The 19,443-nt window shown below is 40.3% G+C and overlaps 1 protein-coding gene across 1 annotated transcript in view; it reads left to right on the top strand.

Moving 5' to 3' along the window:
* Positions 1-662: 662 nt before the first annotated feature.
* Positions 663-19,443, top strand: part of Add3 (adducin 3) — an 85,506-nt gene continuing 66,725 nt past the window's right edge. The window contains exon 1 of the mRNA XM_048338287.1: positions 663-932. The gene's annotated coding sequence lies outside the window, so the exon portion shown is untranslated. The remainder of the gene's footprint in view (positions 933-19,443) is intronic.

Below are 19,443 nucleotides of genomic sequence, written 5' to 3'. Positions count from 1 at the left end.
CGGGTGGCCTCGCGCTCGCGGAGGGAAGGGAGGGGTCATTCCGGCTAGGGGGAGACATTTCCGAGGCGCCCCTCCTCCCCTCCGCGGTCGGGTTTCCGTGGGGGTCGTTTTCCCCTGCGGCTACGGATCGGAGCTGCACAGCGGGAAGGAGACGTAGTAGCGGCGCCAGGCAGCCGCCCCGCAACTAGCCCTCCCGCCCCGGGAGCACGTAGGCCCCCACGCCGTCGCCACCGCCGCCACACAGCCGCGGAGCGCGCAGCCCAGGAGAGGGGGTCGCGGGGGGCGGGGCCAGGACGCGGGAGGGCCACCTGGGGCGGGGCTAGAGCGAGCGAGGGCCCAAGGGGGCGGGGCCTGTAGAGGGCGCGGCCAGAGGCACGCAGCCCGGGAGAGGGGGTCGCGGGAGGGCGGGGCCAAGACTCTTGAGGGCCGCCCGGGGCGGGACCAGAGAGTGCGCCAGCCCACTATGGGCGGGGATTATGGAAGGCGGGGCTAGAAGGTCTGGAGGGCGGAGCCAGAAGAGCTTAGAGGTCTGCGAGGCGGGGGCCTGCCGGTAGGGGCGGAGCCAAGGACGTTTGGGGCGTGGCCTGTGGGGGCGTGGCCTAGGACGCTCCGGGGGAGCTCGGCCAGTCCCCGCCAGAACGCGAGCGGCCCGCCGGTAACGGTCGCTCGGGCGAGGGGAGGGGGTGAAGGGAGTGGATTTAAATTCTTAAAAAAAAAAAAAAACAGAGCAAAAGCTAGAGGCCTCGGAGACCCGGTGTGGCCGTTTCCTGCCGCCCGGGGCTCGGCGTCCCGGTCCCTCCGTCCTCAGCCCCCCTCCCCTTCCCCGGCCCTGCCCTCAGGAGCCGGGTTCAGCGGCGGACCCAGCGGCCGCTGCAGACCGGCGGCCGCGGAGAAGGAGGGCGGGGAGCACCAGGCCGGCCGCGCGCAGCGAGGTAATCCTGCGGAGAGTGGAGGCGCCGCGGCCCCTCGTCCCGCCAGGGCGCGCTCGGGGAGGGGGACTCGTCATTGGCTGTCTCCGCGGCCTCAGGTGAACCCCCTCTCCGGGGCGGGAGCGGAGCCCCGCGTGGGCTCTGAGGAGGGTGACCGGTGGGGAAGGGTCGCGGCGGAGGGGGGAGGGGTCCGCGCTGGGCACGGTCTCGGGGCACCGCGGGGTGGGCCCCGACCGTCGGGGACGCTCTCTGGCTTTCGCCTGCGAGGCGCGGGCCGGGGAGGGGGGGAGGACTTTGAAAATCCGAGACTGCCGGAGGCCTTGGTGACCCGGCGACCTGAAGCCCCGAAGGTGCGCACCGGGACCCGGGGCGCTTCCCGCGCTTCGGAAAGGTGGCCGGGAAAGTCAGATTGTTCCGTGATTTAGCCTTTCCCCTCCTCTCCCCCCCTTTAAAAAAAAAGAAAAACTTTTTACAAGTTGAAAGTTTTCAACCACTATTCTTGTCTGACCCACGGCCCCATTTTTCCCAGCGCGCGCACACACACGCGCACACACACAAACACACACCCCGTACCCGCCCCCCTTCCGCCAGTACACACGTTAGGTTGCGCTTCCTGGCCTGGGTGACAGGCAGAGTTGGCCCGTGGTCTCCTTTGCTGGTATTTGGGGCATGAGCCCTCACTTTGGAGGTATGCTGTTAAAGCTGAGACAAGGCCTCGGACAGCAGGTAGAATAAACCGGACCTGTATTAAAACGACAAGAATGGCCTCAAGTGAACGGTTTTTGTTGTTGTTGTTGTTGTTGTTGTTGTTGCAGAGATTTGATTGCAAGTAGGGGCCCGTTTGAAATGGGAGCGCAAGGGAAGCCACTAAATATTCCTGGCACTTGTGCTCTTGCAGTTGACCTGCTAAGAATGGTATGGGATTTAACCCAACCAAGAGGCTTTGAGGATTATGTATTACGGTTGGTGAAGAAACTGATAAGATTCTGGAGCTTGGAATCAGCGACCTAAACGTGTGTGAGTTGTTTTGTGTGAGTGGAATTGTGCATATTTTACATTTAACTGTGCGAAAATGGTTGCCTTTCTGGGGATGGATTTCATCTCCATCTGCTGGAAAGATCCTGTCCTGAGTTTTAGAAGTCAAATAGTGAAGTTGTTAAAGAGAGTAAGTAAGAGTAAAGTGTAATCTGTCGTTTTAAAGTTAAGACAATTGACTGGTAAACGATTTGTGTAATTAAGGTAGAAGACTGACTCATTTATAGAGTTGTTACTTTGGGAGCATTTATAGAAATATTTTATGCCTAAAACTACATTACGTTTTACTTGCCCTGCCGTTAATTTTCTTTTGTTTAAAATGAGATTAACTTTATGGAGGGAGGACCTGGGAAGGTCGTTAAATGGTAGCTTTTAAAAGAAAGAAAACTATTATATTTATTTTGGATGTTAAACATCACTTAAGGAATTCTTGAGATATTTGGTTCTGAGACATTTAATATGTTGCATCTTTTTACATGTATGATATGAGAAAATGTTTGGTTTTATGATACGAGGAAATGTTTGGTTTATTCTGCATGGTAGGATTATATTTTCTGAATGCAAGTTTCTTATTAATTTTCAAAATGATAAAATTGCATTGTATGCGTTGCTAGCTCTAATCCCTCCTACCCCCCATATTGTTCAGGGTTCTGCTTAGTGATAGATTTGATCTAATAGAATTGAGGAGGGAGGACTGAGTATAACTTTAGCAAGTCTACCTCCTATAATAAATCCTAAATAGAGAGAGGTGTCTAACTTCTGAGTTGTCTAAACTTGCTGAGTTTCTTGAAATAGGCCAGTCTGAGTTATTTTATAACCTGCCTACAGATGGTTAGTTTATCAGTCCTATCTCAAAGCAGTTTGTTCACAATACTGAGCAACATGTATGAATGTCATACAGCCCTTCTACTGAGGAAAGAAATCAGGTGATAATGTCAGAACCCAACTTGTACCAGCTGTTTGTAGAATGTTGGGTAGTGATCCTGTCAGAATCTTGGTTTCCCCTAGTTGATACACATAAAGTGATCAGACTGGAACCTAGACTCATACGTTAAGTGCTTTATGTCTTCATCCTCATCAGTGTATAAAATGACATCTTGTGTTGTGTGCACATGTATGAGTCCTGGAGCTTGAACTGAGGACCTGGTCACTGTCCCTGAATGTTTGTGATCAATGTTTATACTTACCATTTGAGCCACAGCTCCACTTACAGCATTTTTCTTTCTTTTTTTTTTTTTTTTGCCAGTCCTGGGTCTTGAACTCAGGGCCTGAGCACTGTCCCTGGCTTCTCTTTGCTCAAGGCTAGTACTCTGCCACTTGAGCCACAGCGCCACTTCTGGCCTTTTTGTATATATGTGGTGCTGAGGAATTGAACCTTGGGCTTCATGTATATGAGGCAGGCACTCTTGCCACTATGCCATATTCCCAGCCCCACTTATAGCTTTTTAATGCTTAATTGGAGGTAAAGGTCTCACAGACTTTCCTGCCTGGGCTGGCTTTCAACCATGACTCTCAGATCTCAGCTTCCTGAGTAGCTAGGATTACAGGTATGAGCCACTGGCACCTAGCTAAAATGTCATCTTTTGAAGGCAATTATATCGTGCTACCTGGGACTGATGGACTGTACAAGTATTTGTAACAGCCAATATTTACTTGTTTTATCCCTGTGCCAGGTGCTCTTCTAAGAGTTGTACATGATTTAATTTATTTAATCCAACAACCTAGTCACTAAACAGTGACATGGAGAGACTACCTTTCTGGTTCAGGATTCAGACTGAAGAGTAAGCCCATGCAACCCTGCTGCTATTTCACTGATGGCAATGGTTGCAGATCAATAAAGAAATCTTCACTGAAGGTTCATGCCTCTAATCCTAGCTACTCAGATAGTTGAGATCTGAGGATCATGGTTCAAAATCAGCCTGGGCATGAAAGTCTGCGCAACTCTAATCTCCAATTAACTACCAAAATACTGCAAGTGGTAGAGTGCTAGCCTTGAGTGAAAGAGCTCAGGAACAGCACCCAAGCCCCATGACTGACAAAAAAGAAAAATCTTTACTGTGTTCTTAAAACTATGAGCTATGTATGTCTGGTTTAGGGTTTAACCACACCCTTATATCCTCTGTGTTAATACTATCATCTGGCCATATTTAAGCCTGAAGGATAATGATTAACCTGCACTGAGTAGAGTCACCTTTTGACTTTGGGAAAGGGTTTATTTTCCCACATTTTTTTTATTAGCATCAGTTGCTTGTCCAAAGGGATTTCATCTTGACATGTCCATATATGCATACAGTGTACTTTGATCAGATTCATCTTCTCACTCTCCTTTCATCCTCCCTCTTAAACCAATCTCAAGAACTCTCACTGTTCAACTTTCACACATGTACATAAATCTTTTTGATCATATTCATCTTGTGTCACCCTTTCTGAAAGCTTACCTTCCTCCCTCCTACTAGTGCCCAAATCCAAGACAGGACCTACTTTGCAGGCCTGTCATTTTTAAAAAAGTATACACACATACGAATACATACTTGGCAGTACTGTGGGTCGAATCTCAGGGCCTTGTGCATGCTGGGCTTCTGGTGCTCTACCGCTTGAACCATACCTCAAGCCCTGATTTTTGCTGTGTATTTTTTAGAGATGAATTCTAGTAGATTTTTTTGTCAGGGCCTGCATTGAACTGATCCTCCAGATCTGTCTCCTGAGTGGCTAGGATTAGAAGCAAGAGCTACTGTTGCCCAGCTAAGTTTGGGGCTGGAGTATTTTAATTACTAATGAATGATAATTACTCCTTTCTTTACAGCTTACTAAATGAGTAGGTAAGACTTTTAAGGGGGCAGTGATGCCATGTGGTTTTTCACTATATTAGCGGGCCTGATCTTTATTCTGATTACCAAAGCCGTATTAACTAGAAGTAGATTTTAACTGAAGCTTGCTCTAAATACCTCCCCTGAGTTGCTTCCTAAAATAACTGTAAATTAAAAGGTAGTTATAAGTTACTGTGGTTTTTATACTTTTTCACATTCCTCAAGGAACAGTGTATTGTTGTGTTACATAGTTGATATGTCAAGCAAAGTAATTATGAAGTTAGTAGCTGTTTAAAGCTATATCTACAATTATTGTAGGTAGCTGATGTGTCCTTTGCCAATAATTTAGTGAAATAGTGTTAGAAAACGCCTAAAAACCAACATACATTGAATAAATAAAATGTAAGCTGTCTTAAAGACACAAATTGTTAATGCTTTCTGCTGTAATTAATATTTAGTGCTACTTCACATTTCTTCAAAAATATTGACTATATAAAATTGGGCTAGAAAAAAATCCCTTTAAATGTCTAGTCTACAATGCTGTCTTTTCTTTTAAACATAGTCTTAAGTTATTCAAACTGAAATTAGTTGAATGATCACAGACTGTCATGTCATTGAAATTCAGAGAGTGCCTTAATATTTTATTTCATTTCTCCCGTTAATTCTCTGAACTTAGGGTCTGTGCCACAGTAATTGTAGATAAGAATACTATGAGGTCTTTTGAGTTCTTCCAGAGATTAAATTTCTTGGCTCAAAGTCAGACAATCTCAAATTTTTAGTGTAATAGGTTGTATATATCAAAAAGTTTCTCTAAAACACACAAATTTATTCTTTCACTGACTGAAGTTTCATTCCAGTATATTGTTGTAATTGTTTTATTACTGTTATTCTCCTGCTGTGCCTAATTTATAAATTAAACTTTATCATGGGTATTGGGATAAGAAGGAACTATTCTATTGTTAATTCTATCAGCAGCAAATTACGAATACGCCTGTGTGGTTATATTTTTGTGTAACCATTCTGCTTGGGTGTTTTATGTTCTTTCAGGTAAAATTAAAAATTATTCACCATTTCATTCAGGACATTCTTATTGAGTACCAAAAGTTTTAAAAAAGTGTTGGAGAAGAAAAGGAGGTTTGTAGATATTTTCTAGGTTCATTTCATGTGTGCTTTAATAATGATACTCTTTATAGCCAAACAAGTCTCAAAATCAGGTTCAAAATTAAATTAATTGCATTTGAAAAGATAGTTGAATGTTAGGAAGGTACTGTTCAACTTACTTTAAAGGCTTAGACGTTGACAGAGATGAGAATCAGAGGCCCTTGTTTCCTTAAACTATTTTTGGTTTTCTTTGAAAAGCTGCATCAACTATCTTTTTCTGGTTTCTAGGACTTTATTACTATACTTAATGAAGAATATCCTAGGAAACTTAAAGAATCAATGTGGTTTTCAGAATTGTCTAACATAATCCAAAAAGTAGTGTCACCAGATACATAAGAGGAACGGAAACCAAGATATCTGTTTTAAAAAGACTTACAATTTTGGCTGGGAATGTGGCTTGGTGGTAGAGTGCTTGCCTAGCATGCATGAAGCCTTGGGTTCGATTCCTCAGTACCACGTACACAGAAAAATGCTGGTAGTGGGCACTGTGGCTCAAGTGGTAGAGTGCTAGCCTTGAGCAAAAAGCAGCCAGTGACGGTGCTCAGGCCCTGAGTCCAAGCCCTAGGACAGGCATAAAAGAAAAAAAAAAGACAATTTTAAGTTTGCATCTTGAGAATACAGTATAGATTATTAGTCTTTATATACTGAAAGTTGAACTCTTCAGTATATGGTTTTCCCTGTATAATGAGATTAGATACAAACTGGGCTTTTACCTGAATTCAGTCAGACTGGTCCAATTCACTTCCCTATACATTGCTTGCACTTTCACTCTCCCCGCCCACCTTTCAGAATTGGGTTTAGTTAACCTTAGTTGGTAGTGCTAAGACTCACTGTTACCAGATGAACTTTGAAACTTCTTTGTTTCAAATTTCCTGAAACTGGACTGAAGGTGTGTATATGCAGCACAGTAACTAGCATTTTAGATTGTTACTTCCTTAAGCAATACTATGTTTTCAATTTCAAGTTATGAAATTTGTGTGTGCATGTGCACATGCATGTATGTGTATAAGCAGATGAGGGTAAAAATATGAGCAATTTAAAGACAATAATAAAATGTTCTTAAAACCACACTTTTTCATGGGTTACTGGTAACTTGCACCTATAATCCTGGCTACTCAAGGGGCAACATTAGAGAATCTGGGGCTCAAAATTAACCCAGGCAGAAAAGTTTGTTAAAGTCTTTATCTCTAGTTAACCAGCAAAAAGCCAGAAATGGAGTTATGGCTGAAGTGGGTGAGTGCCAGCTTGAGCGAAAATGCTGAAGGCAAATGCAATACCCTGATGAAGTTTAAGCCCAAATACTGGCACAAAAAACCCCAAACCCATTTCTCAGGGTGTGTGTGTGTGTGTATGTGGGTGTGTGGGTGTGGGTGGGTGTGTAATTCTTAAGACAATTTTAATGCTCACATTTTAAGATCAAGATATCAAGGCAAGCATTGGATTGAGCAAGATTGGAGCCTAACTCGCATGTAAAAACACATGAAATCATTATTTTACTATTTAGCTAAATAACTCCCATTCCCTTTGTCTGACTCTAATCCCCGTATATTCCCTGCTTTCTTTCCTACCAAGAATTACTATCTCTTTGGGTGGAAGGGGAAAGAAATACAGGTGAGTGAGTCAGCCTGTTTTGACTCCCATGATGGTTAGTTAGTTGCCTACCAAGGAACTAGAATTCCAACAATATAGAAAACAGGCAGGTTAAGAGAAGTACTAAATGTTTCAGGAACTTGGTTTATATCTTTAATTTGTCATTCTCAGCAATGTTTCTGTGGTAGTCTTCCATAATGGCTCAGCTCTTCCCGTACAAGGACAGCACTTCCTTTCCCCTGTTCTATACCATATACTCATCCTGTTATTTTTTGGATCTGTTGGAATGACCAAATGCTGAGGCAGAGATGGGTTTACTCAGCCTCCTCATGGAGAAGAGAATTAGGCTATTTCAGTAACTAATTAGGCATATTTCATATCTAAAATGTATCTGAGGGGATGTACTCAAAGTCTCCCCAGGAACTTTTAAGAAGAAGCACTGCTTTTAATTCTTTAGAAGTTAAGAGTCAGCAACTGTTAGCTGCATCATCACTTATTTGTTCAGTTAATGAATGGGATAAAGATTTTGTTAGGTCTTCCTTTAATATCCATGTAAATGATGAGAGCTCAAGTAGTATTGGGAACTGCACAAGCGCCTGGGATAGTGGAGTGGCACAGATGGATGGTGGAAAGAGAAAGAATAGTAATCAAGTTGAGACATTGTTCTTATATCATACTCCTATTACTAACTTTAAAAAAAACTTGAAAATATGTATTCCTCTTGCAATTTGCTAATGACTTTTCAGAAATCAAGACAGTATACTGTTTCTTCTAGGCAAAGGCAGAATTTTTCACTTGAGTTGTGCCTCCATCCCTTTTTGTTCTAGTTATATTTCAGATAAAAGCTTGTTCTTTTGCCCAGGCTAGCCTGGGATTGCATTCCTGCCACCTACTCCTCCCATGGATTTGGGATTACAAGCGTGAAGCTTGTTTGAAGCTTGAGATGGATTCTCAACTTTTTGCCCTGCTTGGCTTTAAACTGAGATCCTTCTAAAATCTACAGGTGCATCACCGAACTTTACCAGAAAGGTAGAAAATCTTAAGGTGATTCCTATCTGATTGCTGAAAAGCTATCAACTGGATATTATACTGAAAGGAATCTTCTTCCTTTTCCATAGCTGTCTGCCTTTTCGATTTCGAAGAAAGACCTGAAAGCAGAAATGTGAAAACCTTTATTTATCACCTAACATTCATCTGTGAATTTTTATTCAAAACAGGATCTGCAGTAATTTTTTTATTAAAATGTTAGATCTGTTTATGCGGACATCAAATATTATTTTCAGGGCCAAGCATTGGTGGGTGAGGTTGAGGTCTGAGGATCCAGTTTCAAAGCCATACAGGGGCAGGAAAAGTCTGTGAGACTCTTATCTCCAATTAACCAACCACCAGGAAACCTGAAGTGGAGCTGTGCTCAAAATAATAGAGAACTAGACTTGAGTGAAAAAGTTCAGAGACAGCACTCAGGCCCTGATGAGGTCAAGCACCATAACAGAGAGAGAGAAGGATGGGGGAGGTGAAAAATTATTTTCAGTAAAAATAATCCTTTGTCTTAGCGAATATTGATAACAGTAAAATCATAGTTTCTCTAAATACTTTGCTATTACTAGACAAGGATCTGATCACAAAGCCTCTAGAAAGCTGCCCTAGAAGAAAGAGGGAAGGAACGTTTTAAGCTCAAATAAAAACTATTTGTTTGCCATAGTTACAGCTCTAAGAAACGGATTATTTAGTAATCCCAGAAATTACGTGATTTTATGTTGTATTTGATATCTCATAATAATCTCAATTTCCCTAGGCTCTTTTAGTATCTGTAAAAGACATCAGTTTTAGATGAATGCAATTCTAGATGAATTGTGACTGTCAGTTAAGTACTTTGAAAAGGGAATCACTGCTTTATATCACACCTCAAAGTCATAGTATATCATGCATCTGGGAGCTTGTTTAATTTGGGCTCTGGGAGAAGAGTGCCATCTACTGAACGGCCAGTATCAAGTTGAGCAGCCTCTTAGTTTTCCTTACAGAACTTTCAGACAATTCCTAGAAAAACAGGCCCTGCCTCACTTGGAGGATTTGAAAGGATCTTAGTACCAAGTGGAATTGTTGCCTGCTTAATTTTAATTATGTTTCTCAGCAGGAAGCCTGAATGCATGATGAAAAACTAATTCTGTACTTATTGGAATGCATGGGAAAGGAAAAAAAAACTTAAGAAGTTGGGACTTACATTAAAAACAGTCTAGCAATGGTGAAATAATTATTAAGTTAAGAAAATTACTTTAATGAGCCTTTTTTAAATCAATAGCTTTGGTTGCTGATGGCTATAGCAGACTACTTGAATGCTTTGTTTATTTTTCCTTTGCTTTTTTGGTTTGTCTCAGTTTCTAAGGCAGTGATTCCTACTTGAGTGAATTTACTCTCTTAAAGAGAACTTTGTTTTGGTGAATTTAGTTGTCTCCTACTTTTTCTTTGTCCTGTCTTCCAGACTGCTTGTAGTAGTAACCATGGATAGAACTAGAGATAGTATATCCATTTGTTATAGCTCAATAGAGATTTAAGGTACCTAGAATAGGCCTGTGAGAGCCAGACAAAAGGGAAATTTGACAGTAAGAAAGAAAACATGAAACTGTTAAAGTAAGAGTATGTTGGCTGTCATTACATATCTGTTATATGTAATTAATTAGTAATCTTGCTGTTAGTCCTTAAAACCTAAGGGTTATGTTGAGCACTACATAAACTATCTGAAGTTTAATGAAGAAACTTGCCCAAGATCACATAGTTGAAAAATGGCAGAGTCAAAATTTGAGCTCAGGTCTCTTGTCCCAAGCACTACACTGTCTTGTTGATCTATTTATGCTAATTAATTCTTGTTGATGACTGCACAGATCTGAAAAATACTTTTTTTTTTTAAGGTGGATACATGGATAGACAGGATTAAAATTTCCCTAGAATCAGGAACTACTCAAGGCTGGAATTTCATGTTTTATTCGTTTTCCTATACTGTAAATTTATTTGTTCCTTTTGCTGTCTTACTGATTTAAAACCATAAGAAAAAATTACTGAGTTGTCTGACGCACCATAGGTATTGTGCTTAAAATAAACTCCTTCCTAGGAGGAAAGGTTGAGTTAACTCAAGTATTTTCTGCTCACTCCTAAATATTTTTAGGTGATAGTACTACTGTAGTGTTATGATAATCCATGTCTACAACAAAATAAAGTTTATCTGTGTGCCAGCCTGTGGTCCTGGGGTAACCTCAACTTCTTGTGTATACTAAATATGCTCTATATACCACGTGGTATACCATATTGCATAGGTATTGATATCTTATTGAATTCATGTATCCTTTTAATCAAGAGACATTTAAACATTTGACTACTATTGAGTGATGTCCTTGTTTATTTTTATTTAACCTATTTTTACTTTAAATGACTTACTAGTTTAGAGGGCTGGGGAATCGGTTTGATATCCTAACTGAAAGCTTCTGAAATTGTTGTTCAGGGATGGTTGTGCTGTATATTGTTTTTTTCTTTCCTTTTCTCTCTCTCTCCCTCCCCTCTCCTTCCCCCAGCCTCTCTCTCTCTTTGTGCTGGTCCTGGAACTTGCCTGGGTACTCTCCCTGAACTTTTTGCCATAGCTTCTCTTCTGATTTTTTTGGAAGTTCATTGGAGTTGAGAATCTTAAGGACGTTCCCTACCCAGATTGGCTTCCATAATCCTCAAATCTCAGCCTCCTGTAGCTAGGGTTACAGGCATGAGCCACCACTGGCACCTGGTTTATGAAGTATATTCGAAGTCCAGTCACTCTTTCAAGCCTTCTGGCTTTTCTGGGAATTATACTTTACCATGTTGTTTCCAAAAAAAACTCCCATAGGAAATAAAATACATAACGTCTTAGATATCTGATACTCTTGTCAAACATCAGAAAGGACAGCAACAGCTAAGACAACAATACAAAAGAGGTTATTTGCCAATGTGTGATGACTGCTAAATGACAGGCACAGAAAGCAGATTTCATATGGATTGAATGTAGAATATGCAAATCCATAAAGTCAGACATAAGATTAATGGATGCCAAAAACAGAGCAGAAAGGAATAGGGAGTGAGCACCTGATGACTGCTGGATTTTTTTTCTTAGAGTGACAAAAAGGTTCTGGAAATAGTAGTAATGGTTTCACAGGTTTTGGGGTTTTTTTGTTTGTTTGTTTTTGTTTTTTTTTTGTGCCTTTCCTGGGTCTTGGACTCAGGGCCTGAATACTGTTCCTGAGGTTGTTTTGTTTTTCTCAAAGCTAACACAGCCACTTTGCCACAGCCCCACTTTCAGCCTTTGTTGACAGTTAATTGGAGATAAGAATCTCATGGACTTTCCTTCCTAGGCTGGCTTTAAACCACAGTCTTCTGATCCCATCCTGCTGTATAGCTAGGACTATACATATGAGCCACTGGCATGGGACTCACAAGTTTGAAGAAACTGAAAAGTACTAAAATGTACAATTCAAAAAGATAGATACATGGATGGTGTCTCAGTTTTTAAAAGATAATAGTATATATAAGTATGAATTTATACACACACACACACACGAGCAACTGAAAATCAAGGTAAATCATATTTCAAAAGCAACTGCTTTCCCAGGAGGACAAAGTTAGATGAAGCAAAAATTACCACCTGACTTGATTTAACTTCATTTGTCTAAAGATGTTAAGATTTTTAGCCTGCTCAAATATGTCAGAAGGTAATTGTGATCCTATCCTTGATAAGTCGTGAATATGTCTTAATATTTTTAATATCTGTTTTCAAGGGAATGACTAGATGAATTAAAGAGGCTCTATGTTTATTATTTCTATGGGTTTCATAAAACAGGAACTAGCTTATATAAGTCAATGTTATCTTAAATCAATAAAATTGGTTTTTCTCCATGCCTACAATTTAAGTATATGGAGACTCAACTTGAAAAAAAATTCACCAACCCAGAAGGTTAATACCTTCTTAAAATATTACGATAAAAATTACCTGTTTAGAAAGTAATGAAAGGACATAAAAGTATATGTTTTCATATACCACTTACCTTAATGTTATTTTCTTGATATATTTGTATAGCATAAAATTCTTTACTAGACTTATTTTATGAGTATCTTTCCTTTATTACAGTGGAAACTCCTAGAAAGCAAAGGTGCATATTATTTGATGGTTATAATGTGCTTGACTTGATATGTTTTTAGCATTTCAAGAGCATATGTGAACCTGGCAAGAATTATAAGAGGGACATGTAACTGGTACTGATACCACTCACGAGCTACACTATAGCAACAATTTAAAGGAAGTGCAGATGGCACACAGAAGGGATATTTGTCCTGTTGGGAACAGAGAGGAAGCAGGTGGCATTTGATTTGAGAGCATCCAACAGAATTTTAGCTGTTGGCAATGAAGGTGAATTACAGGCCAGGAGAGCATACTCCACAAAGCCATGAGGTCTGTGGGAGTAGATGTGATGGAAAAGGCAGGAGGAGCAGTCAGGTTAAGAGTACCAGATAGCGCAGGCCCTGTGCTCTATTTTAAGAGATAAAGATTTATTCTGTGACACCTATTTTAATTAGTGAGAGGCATAATCATAGTGTCTGAGATTTGGGCTGGGACTATGGCCTAGTGGTAAGAGTGCTTGCCTTGTATACATGAAGCCCTGGGTTCGATTCCCAAGCACCACATATATAGAAAACGGCCAGAAGTGGTGCTGTGGCTCAAGTGGCAGAGTGCTAGCCTTGAGCAAAAAGAAGCCAGGGACAGTGCTCAGGCCCTGAGTTCAAGGCCCAGGACTGGCAAAAAAAAAAAAAAGTGTCTGAGATTTGGTAGTGAAAATGTCATGATAAAAGGAATGAGGGGCTGGGAATATGGCCTAGTGGCAAGAGTGCTTTGCCTCCTACACATGAAACTCTCGGTTCGATTCCCCAGCACCACATATATGGAAAACGGCCAGAAGGGGCGCTGTGGCTCAGGTGGCAGAGTGCTAACCTTGAGCAGGAAGAAGCCAGGGACAGTGCTCAGGCCCTGAGTCCAAGGCCCAGGACTAGCCAAAAAAAAAAAAAAAGGAATGAGTGTTGTCAAGGAGTGGAGATAGGATGCATTTAGAGACAAGCAGATGAACTAAGGCAATAGCTTTGAGATAGAAAAGGAGTGCTAAACCAACTAAATGTTTACCTCCTTCCAAAATCTTAATGTTGGAACTTAATCCTTCCACCTGTGAGAACATTTTAAGAGGGAGCCTTGAACTGAGCCTTTATAAAGGGGACTAGTGCTGTATAAAAGAAAAACCAACCCAGATGCCCCTCAGTAGATGAATGGATCAGGAAAATGTGGTACATATACAATGGCATTTTATGCCTCATCAGAAAGAATGACATTGCCCCATTCGTAAGAAAATGGAAGGACTTGGAAAAAATTACACTAAGTGAAGTGAGCCAGACCCAAAGAAATATGGACTCTATGGTCTCCCTCATAGGGAATAAATTAGCACAGGTTTAGGCAAGTCACATCAGAGGACCACAAGAGCCCAATGGCTATGCCCTTATGAACACATAGATGATGTTAAGTGAAATGAACTCCATGTCATGGAAACAAGTGTTATATCACTATTGTAATTACTTTCAACATGCCATGTGAAACCATAGCTTCTTTTGTTGATGATCTTCTTGTATCCCCTTTTCTGTGGTGGGGGCGCTATCACTGTATCTCATCTGAGTATTGTATACTGTATACACTGGTATTAGAACTAGGGAAGTGAAAGGGAATATCAAAATCAAGAGACAAAGGATAAAAAGACAAATGACTCCAAAAGCAATACTTGCAAAACCATTTGGTATAAACCAACTGAACAACTCATGGGGGAAGAGGGAAAGGAGGAGGGTGGAGGAGGGAATGAAGGAGGAGGTAACAAATAGTACCCGAAATGTACCCATGGCCTAACGAATGAAACTGTTAACCCCTCTGTACTTCACTTTGACAATAAATAAGTAATTATTTAAAAAAAAACAAGCTGGGCATAGTAATGTACATATGTAATCCCAGCTATATGGAATATGGAGGTAAGAGGATTTCCATCTGAGTGCAAGACTCTGAGAAACAAAGCAAAAAGGACTAGTGTAGTCAAGACATAGAGCACTTCGTCTTGAGTTCAAGCCCCAGTACTGCCAAAAAAAGATTAAACATATAGAAAATATTACTAGAAATGTGAAACGTAAAAATGGTAAGTTGAGTAGAGAATAAAACTAATAAGACTGTATATTTGCATGATGAAACTAATAAAGATAGGGCTCCTCTACGTGTGTGTGTGTACACACGCACATGTGCGCACTAGGATTTGAACTCAAGGCCTACTAATACCACTTGAGCCACGTCCAACTCCTCTTTTGTTTGTAATAGCTTAATTATAGAAACAATTGGTCATTTTTTGTGATCCTTTGTTCTAAGATGTGGAGCAGACAGATTTGGATATAGTGATTTTATAAATGTGTGAGAGAAGACAATGAATTTGACAAAATTCTGACTTATTTCAGTTTTTGTACCCCTTGCTTAAAGATATTAAATGTTTGAAACAACTTATTCGAAAGCAACTCAATAAAATTTTATGAACATAAAATACAATGAGAAGAATAAAATCCAGAAGTATAAAAGGCACTCTTAAGACTTGTTTTTTAATCAAATATATAAAATCAATTTCTTTTTAAAATATTTGGAATTAGGGCTGGGGATATAGCCTAGTGGCAAGAGTGCCTGCCTCGGATACACGAGGCCCTAGGTTCGATTCCCCACCACCACATATACAGAAAACGGCCAGAAGCGGCGCTGTGGCTCAAGTGGCAGAGTGCTAGCCTTGAGCGGGAAGAAGCCAGGGACAGTGCTCAGGCCCTGAGTCCAAGGCCCAGGACTGGCCAAAAAAAAAAAAAATATTTGGAATTAATTTTTGAGTTAAGACATGAAATCAAGTTTATATATGGTTTGCTTTTGTGGATGACATCTTTCTTTTTCCCTTCCTCCTTCCCCTCCTTTCTTGCTTTCTGTCTCCCTCCCTCCCTCCCTCCCTCCCTCCCTCCCTCCCTCCCTCCCTCCCTTCCTCCCTCCCGCCTTCCTTCCTTTCCCTTTCATTCTTTCTTTAGTTTCTTTTTCTGGCCAGTTCTGGGGCTTATGGCTTAGGCACTGTCCCTGAGGTTCTTTTGCTCAAGGTTGGCACTCTACCACTTGAGCCACAGAGCCAGTTCCAGCTCTTTCTGTTTATGTGGTACTGAGGAATGGAACCCAGGGCTTCATGCATGCTAGGCAAGCACTTTTACCAGTAAGACACATTCCTAGCCCTATGGCTGATGTATTTCTATTGAACATTGCTGTTAGAAAGAAACTTTATATTGTATTCTTATTATTGGGAGCTTTCAGAGATAATGGGACATTCTTCCTCAGGATTCTTTACTTAAAATAATTCCAGGTAACCTAGGTCTTGTGTTGCAAGTGCTGTTTGGTAAAACTATTGATTACATCTCACCACCACCTCTTCTCCTCTGTGTAACTGCCAATTGATGTTGGAAAGAAAAAGAAAAAAGTTACTTTATTCACTGTCTCTGATGGTTGCTTACTAATTCTTAACCAACTGTTGCTTGAATACAAATGATAAAAATAAATTTACAGGTACTATTCTCTTTGATCACTTGACATACATCAGGTTCTGTGCCTTCTTCAAATCAGTTCTGCAAGATATATTTTGTCATAAAGAAACATTCAGATATTCTTTGCCCTGGATCAGCTAGTCAGTTCCAGAATTGTGATTCTAATTCTAATCTACCAGGTTCTAGAACCAAGATTCTTTCAGTTAATATTATGTTCTCCTGATTATATTGTGAATTTCCTGTGTGTCCTTTAATATGAAGCAGAGTACTACATATAAAGGGGCCTCTTACCTGCTATAGACAGATCACTAAAGATCCTTGAACTGTTTTCTGTGTTGTGGTAGATGACTTTAGTATCATACCTCATCTCCTATTTGGTACTTTGTGAGTGTCCTAGTATTAAACTTAATTGACAAAAAGTTATGTGTTTAATCAAGTGCATAATGCATATATATATATATATATATATATACATACACACAGTGTTTAAATTTTTGTGGTACAAACAGAATTGGGAATTTTCAAGAGAGCATTAAGCAATACAAATAATGTAAAAACTGAAAAAATATCTTTCTCACTTTGAAAATTAATGAAGTTATTCAGATGCCTTCAGGACAAGATACAAGAAGAGTCTCTTCTAAATACCAGGAATATCAAATCTTGGGCTTCAGAAACTAACTATATAAAGAAAGGCTTTTTATAGAACATGTGGATTGAGGTAAAATAATGGGATAGAATAAGCATATTGAGTTGGCTAAGTCTTGTATAAATCCCAGGTTGTCTGTTAATGTCATGTCCTTGACATTGTTGCATTGAGATTAAGAGTCAGGGGCTAGGAATATGGCCTATTGGTAGAGTGCTCATCTCGTATACATGAAGCCCTGGGTTCAATTCCTCAACACCACATATATAGAAAAAAACAGAAGTGATGCTGTGGCTCAAGTGGTGGAGTACCAGCCTTGAGCAAAATTTTAGAAGCCAAGGACAGTGCTCAGGCCCTGAGTTCAAGCCCCAGGACTGGCAAAAAAAAAAAAAGACTAAGAGTCAGGAGAAATAGTCTAGTGGTATGCTAGCTGATAAGTTAACATAGATGTAATTACAATTTATGTGTGATCTGGAGGGCTGGATGATGCATTCACTCACCTTCATTCAGGCTGAAGTATGTGAAGAAAGGAGTATGGGAAGAAAGAGAAATGGAAGAACAGAGATGTCCCAAGAGTAAAACTGAACTGGGGAGGTGGGCAGCAAGAAGACTTCAGCAAGTTCAAAGTGTAAAGCGCAGCTAGTAGTGGTAGGCTGAGACTGGAGTGTTATGAGTTCAAGACTAGCCTAGGCCACATAAGCAACTTTGAGGTCAGCCTCAAAAGAGAGAGAGAAGAGTTAAATTAAGTAGTCAACCTAAATAGGGCCAATTTGGCTCTCATTCCTAGGCTTTATATAAGAGACAGGAGAACTTAGACCTAATTAATTTTGTCATTCATCCTTAGCACCTTTTAAGAATTGACTTACATATATTTAGGGGGTGGGGGGGAAAAAGAGGCACATGAAAGGAGAGAGGAGGGGTGAGCAAATGGAGTCATTTATTGTACATTAAGTAAAATTGCATCTACATAATTCGAGGGTAGGGATGGTGGGGGGAAGAAAAATGGGGGAGAACAATTGGGGGGATGGCATTAGTCAAGATGTGATGTATTTTACTCATAACTTGAAGTACAGAATTGCACTCTTTGTACAACCAATCTTCCTCTTGCTCTTCCTTCCCTTTCCTTTTCCCTTTCCCTTTCTCCTTTCACTTTGCTTTCCTTTCATTTTCTTTTTGTAACAGTCCTGGGGCTTGAATTCAGTGCCTCTGTACTGTCCCTGAGCTTTGTTGCTCAAGGCTAGTGCTCTACCACTTGAGCTACAGCTCCATTTATGCCCTCTTTTGGTAGCTAATTGGAAGTAAGAATCTCATGGACTTTCCTGACTGAGCTGGCTTCAAACCATGATCCTCAGATCTCAGCCTCCTGAGTAGTCAGCCAGGATTATAGGCATGAGCCACTGGCACCCAGCTGTACAACCACTTAATAATGAAAGACTTGACATTCATAAGTCACATTTATGTGTATATATGATATTTAGGTGAAAAACCCCATTGAATGCCTATTTTTAAGGTATTTTGTATATTCATAGTAACAATTTTAGTTTGCATTTCTGGGCAATTCTTGGCCTTCTACTTCTGACTAAGTTAGTAAAGGGTCACTATAACTACCAGATGGCAGGTTTTCCTAATCCAGTGCCTGAATGCCAGAAGACTACAGATATATGCAGAAGTAAAGCACATTTGACGTGTTAAACTGCTCATATATCAAATTTTATACCAAGAATAAAAGCAACATATTATCATATTATATTAGTGTTCTCTGGACAACACTAAGAATGTATCTTTAATTTGTGTTCCATGCAAAATGCTGGGCATGGGGTTATTTTGCCAAGTGCTGGTTTCAGATTTACTTGGGATGCATCCAGCTGGCAGATCAGTTGTACTAATCAGATGGGCCTATTTTGGTGCAATAGGATTTTATAGTGGGAACAGTGTTTCTGAAAGAGAGTTACTTTAAAAATCTGTTAATTTTCAATTTAGAAATTATGTTATATTAATATATAGTGAAACATGGATATATTGGAATACTTTGTGCTTAGATTGTGTTCTTATTATTGGACACATAAAATAACGGAGAATAAATTTATTGTGCCATATTCAATTGTGTTTACTTCTATATTGAGTTCTTGATGACAGATTGCTTCCATTAATCTCTGTGAGCAAGAAAGAGAATGAGGTGCAGATGGGTTAAACCTGATAAATTATATAGGCAGTAATCTTGGTTCTGAAAACTGAACTTTTACTCTTCTAGGATAAGCAGGTAAGTTGGACTAGTCAGACAACCACTTTATCAAATGATAAAGATTACAGATGAGGACTGGATCCAGAGAACAAACATGGTCCTTTTTAACCTTTAAATTAATCACATAATACTCTAAATGCAATATATTGTATTTTCACATGGAGAAACTTTCTTCTGAATCCTTTATCTTAAAGGTTCATAATACTGTATAGCATAGCACACCCTAAAAGTAGTGTTAAATACTGGGTTTACTTGGTTTTGTTTGTGTGGTTTTTTTTCATTTGGTTAAAATTTAGTTGTCTCCACTTTGATATGTTACTATATTACAGAGACAGATTTTTCTAGTCATACCAATCAAGTGTGTTCTTCACAGTTAAGGTTACAGGCATGAGTCAT

Source organism: Perognathus longimembris, chromosome 2, assembly GCF_023159225.1.
Source record: "Perognathus longimembris pacificus isolate PPM17 chromosome 2, ASM2315922v1, whole genome shotgun sequence".
In the NCBI taxonomy this organism is placed as follows: Eukaryota; Metazoa; Chordata; class Mammalia; order Rodentia; family Heteromyidae; genus Perognathus; species Perognathus longimembris.
Note: the sequence above shows the minus strand (reverse complement) of the source record. Positions and strands in the feature narration are given on the sequence as shown.